Source organism: Euprymna scolopes, chromosome 22 (genome assembly GCF_053919585.1).
Source record: "Euprymna scolopes isolate OS-2025 chromosome 22, ASM5391958v1, whole genome shotgun sequence".
In the NCBI taxonomy this organism is placed as follows: Eukaryota; Metazoa; Mollusca; class Cephalopoda; order Sepiida; family Sepiolidae; genus Euprymna; species Euprymna scolopes.
Window position 1 is genome coordinate 65578673 of NC_136503.1, and position 4923 is coordinate 65583595.

General features: G+C 37.9%; 1 pseudogene; it reads right to left on the minus strand.

Moving 5' to 3' along the window:
• Positions 1-3887: 3887 nt before the first annotated feature.
• LOC145244126 (U2 spliceosomal RNA) lies at positions 3888-4057 on the minus strand (annotated as a pseudogene).
• Positions 4058-4923: the final 866 nt, after the last annotated feature.

A 4923-nucleotide genomic window follows, 5' to 3' on the forward strand; every position in this document is an offset into this window, starting at 1 on the left:
TGAACTAGTTAACCGTGACGTGTGTAAAATATATATATATATATATATATATATATATATATATATATATGTTTGTAACGTGGAAAGTACGTTGCTGGAATAAATCTTACATAGTTTAAGAATGTGATTTACAAAATAGTATAAACTTTAAATTCTTTATTAGTAATTCATTAGTTTACATTACAATATATAGACACACATATGTAACTATATGTGCATGTATACACATACATACATAAACATTCTACAACATTTTGTAAATCACATCTTAAACCATTGCACATTAATTTTAGCCACGTTCTGAACACGTTAAAAACGTATATATATATATATATATATATATATATATATATATATATATATATATATATATATATATATATATATATATAGGTCTCTTTACTAGTTAAAGAAATTGAAATGTAATTTTTACTAAATCATCTAAAAGGATCCATACATATATATATATATATATATATATATATATATATATACATATATATATACATATATATATACATATATACATTTTTAGTTTTAGTAAACCTTTTAAAATAGTACTATGCATACAAATACGTCGCTACTCAATGACTCATAAGCGTAGCTTCACTGTAGAAGGGCTAGAATATTGATCCATATATTTTATATTTGATTGCACCTTTTTTAAATATTAGCTTTTTTATCGCTTATAAAGGATTGACGATTTTTGTTGTCGTTTTTTTTTAGCGATAATTACATATTAGGTATTAGCGCTCCCAGACAAAGCGATCAGGGAGCACGAGCTGCGTGCAATAAGTAATGCCCCTGATCCATTTTCTATTGTCTGATCTAGCTGACATCTTGCATATGCAATGATTTATATCTCTACGGGTCGTGTGGCAAATTACAGCTCTGAACTAATTTTATTAATAGTTTCTGTTTTAAAGGTGTTTGAACTGAGTCAGGTGTGAAATAGAGCCTGTTGAATGTCGAGCACTGATCTGGTTTTTGTATTTGAAAGAACGCACACCACAGGAGACTTTTGATGAAATGAAAGAAACTTTTAATGATAATGCCCCATCATATGACCCTGTAAACGCTGGCATCAATTCAAACATGGCCGGAAGTCTGTGGAAACAGCAACCAAACCTAGTCGCCCCCCCTTCTGCCATTGATGAGGCATCTGTCCGTCAAGTTGAGGCTGCCATTTTGGAAGATCGGCGCATTACTATTCGCCAAATATCCCAAAATGACAAGATTAGTACAGGGTTTTGGAAACTCTCAATTATGATCATTTGCATATGCATAAGGTGTCTGCCAGAAAGATTCCTAGGTTGCTCACACCATTCCAGAAAACGCGTCGGGTGCTTGAGGATGAATTTATAGATGTGCCAAGAAGATGAGTCAAATTTTTAAAAAGACTGATTACAAAGGATGAAACCTGGATCCATCACTATGATCCAGAGACGAAAGCCCAGTCAATACTGTGGAAGCACTTGGACTCCCCACCTCCAAAGAAGGCAAGGGTACAGCCCTCCGCTGGCAAGGTCACGCTCGTAAGTTTTTTCTTAAGAAATATAGCTCATCGTAGTAAACAAATAACAAGGCCGATAGCCATTAGTCGCGTGCTTTCATGTAATGAATGAATGCGTGAATGTAAGATTGACATGAAATTTTAAAAGAATTTTTAAAGATAAACTAAATTGACCGAAAATGGGCTGAAATGACTTAGATAAATAAAAAGTAAATGAATTAGAATGACTTTAATGAACGTAAGGATGAATTAAATGAGCTTAAGAATGACTTGGATGCTTAGAAAATCTCCGGAATCCTTCAAAAGCAACAGGAATGATCTGGAGAATGACTTGAATGGCTTTGACACTGACTGGTTGTAAAGTGGGTGATCATTTTACATAATATTAATACAGAAAAGTGCTCCGCAACATTATATCACAAAATTACAAACAGAAAAGTTACTACACTTTGATCTCGGCTAAAAGGCAAAGAAATGCTTAAAAGCTAAGAACATCATCTATTAACAACATACCTTTGATCTTAACCAAAAAGGCCGAGCATAAAGGTGTTACGGACGACCGACCGACCGACCGACCGACCAACAAACCGACGGACCGACGGACAGACATACCGACCGACGCTTGCTTATAGAGTCGCTTGCACACGACTAATAACCTCGTTTTTATTGTGTAATAAAGTAGATTCACTGCAATAAAGGCGGAATCAGCTTGAACATAATACTCAAAAATGTTATTCCATGCTCATTACTTAAAACACATGCGTGGTCCCCCGCTGAATGAAATACTGTTTAATAAAAATTGGTGCTACACGAGAGTCCCAAAAAGTACTTGCGAGACAGAACGAGATTTTTACGCGGGGCACCCATACTGAATTTATATTAAGAACAATGGCCTCAACATTTCGGACAAGTTTCAGAAAAATCTAATGGATAGAGATTAAAATTTATGGGGCAAAACGTGTCATTATTTGCAATTTTGGTACATTTTTTACCCCTTATGAGCCCCTTGGAATGCTGAATACCAGTGACAATGGACAAACTATGCAGTTTTACACCGTAATACATGAATATTTGAATTCAGCAACATGGGAGAGCACTATATAGATACACATATCCAGTTTCCTTTATTGAGAAATATAAAAAGGGCATTTTTAGCACTAAAAGTCCCCAGGGGACACAAAGCAGAATTTTGCTAGGGTCACCAATAATGAATTTATATAAAGAACAATGCTCTGCAGATTTTAGACAAGTTTCAGAAAAATGTAATGGATAGGTACAATTTTATGGGGCAAAAAGTATTTTTTTTCCATTTTGGTACATTTTTGACCCGTTATGAGCCACTTTGAATGCTGAATACAAGTGGCAATGGACAAAAAGTGTTGTTTCACACCTTAACACATGTATATTTACATTCAGCAACATGGGAAACAACTATATAGACATATCAAGTTTTTGTTGAGAAATATGAGAACACGCCAGAAGAAAGGGCGTTTTCAGCACTTAAATCCCCGGGGGACGAAAACCAGACTTTTGCCAAGGTCACCCATACTGAATTTATAGTAAGAACAATGCCCTCCACATTTTGGACAAGTGTAAGAAAAATGTAATGAATGGATCAAATATTACGGACAAAAAGTGTCATTTTTGGCCATTTTTTACCCCTTTTACACCCCTGCGGGCAAAACAGGATTTTACGAAAAAAAAAACCAACTTTTTTTTTACTATGCACATTTATATATTAAAATATAATTTGTGACAAAATTTAAGGAAAAACTAATGGACCGTTATCCCTTAATCATCCGGACTAACGGACAGACGCACCCATTGAAAACATAGGTCACTCTCTGATAACTCGGGCGACAAAAATGTTACTCCATACCCCTTGCTTAAAAAATATAAATGTGTTACAGACCAACCGATGTAGTGACTTTCATCCGACTAAAAATGCCTTAGCATGGAAGGGTTCCCCCTTCCATTGTCAAGGAAAAGTTACAAATGTAAGTGCATCATCTATTAAGAACAGATACTTCACTTTGATCTTAGCAATGTGGCCAAGGAAAAGTGGCAAACATAAGTACAGCATGTAGTAAGAACAGATACTGCACTTTGATCTTATATGTGGGATTTTTATTTATTTGCTTCCCCACTGAGCAAATTAGGCACAAGGCCGTTTTTTAACATGGAGAGAGATGGAGGTGGAAGGGAAAAGGGGACCAGCTCCCGATGGGTGGGAAATGAGAGCTGGATAGTGACAATTGGTATGAAGGGTTGCCCCTACATTGACCAAGGTGTATGGTTGGTATTTATTTGCCCACCACCGAGCAAATTAGGCACAAGGCCGATTTTTAATTTGATGAATGAAGGGGAAATGGGGACAGACTCCCCTGGGAGTAGGGGAGCTGGATGGTGATAATTCGTATGAAGGGTTGCCCCTACATTGACCAAGGTCTTATATGTGGGGCTCTCTCCACATATGGTATTTCTTTGCAGTATCTGCCGGAACAGATACTACACTTTGATCTTGGCCAAAAGCCAAGAAAAGCTGTATTTATTTGCTCCCCCACGAGCAAATTAGGCACAAGGCCGATTTTTAATGTGAGGAGTGAAGGGGAAATGGGGACCAACTCCCCGGGGAGTAGGGGAGCTGGATAATGACAATTTGTATGAAGAGTTGCCCCTACATTGACCAAGGTCTTATATGTGGGGATCTCCCCCACATATTGTTCTTGTTGCAGTATCTGCCGGAAAAGATACTACACTTTGATCTTAGCGAAAAAGCCAAGAAAAGGTTATTAATTTGCTCCCCCACCAAACAAATAAGGCACAAGGCCGATTTTTAATGTGAGAAGTGAAGGGGAAATGGGGGCTAACTCCTCGGGGAGTAGGGGAGCTGTATAATTACAATTGGTATGACGGGTTGCCCCTACATTGACCAACGTTTTATATGTAGGGTTTCTCTCACATATTGTCTTCGCTTGCAATATCTGCTGGAACAGATACTACACTTTGATCCTGGCCAAAAGGTCAAGAAAAGGGTATTTATTTGCTCCCCCACCGAGCAAATAAGGCACATCGCCGATTTTTATGTGAGGAGTGAAGGGGAAATGGGATTCAACTCCCTTTGGGAGTAAGGGAGCCGGACTGCGAAAACAGGCATGAATAGCCGCCTCTAAACCGGCCAAGGTCCCATATGTGGAGCTGCCCCCACACACATCCCCTGCTTGCAGCATCTGCCGGAACAGACACCGCACCCTGGATTTTGCCAGAAAGCTAAGAAAAACTTAAAAAGCTAAGAACAGCATCTATTAACAACAGACCTTTGATCTTAACCAAAATGGCCAGGCACAGAAGTGTTACGGACAGACCGACCGACCGACCCACGGATCGACGCACGCGATCAAAAAATATAT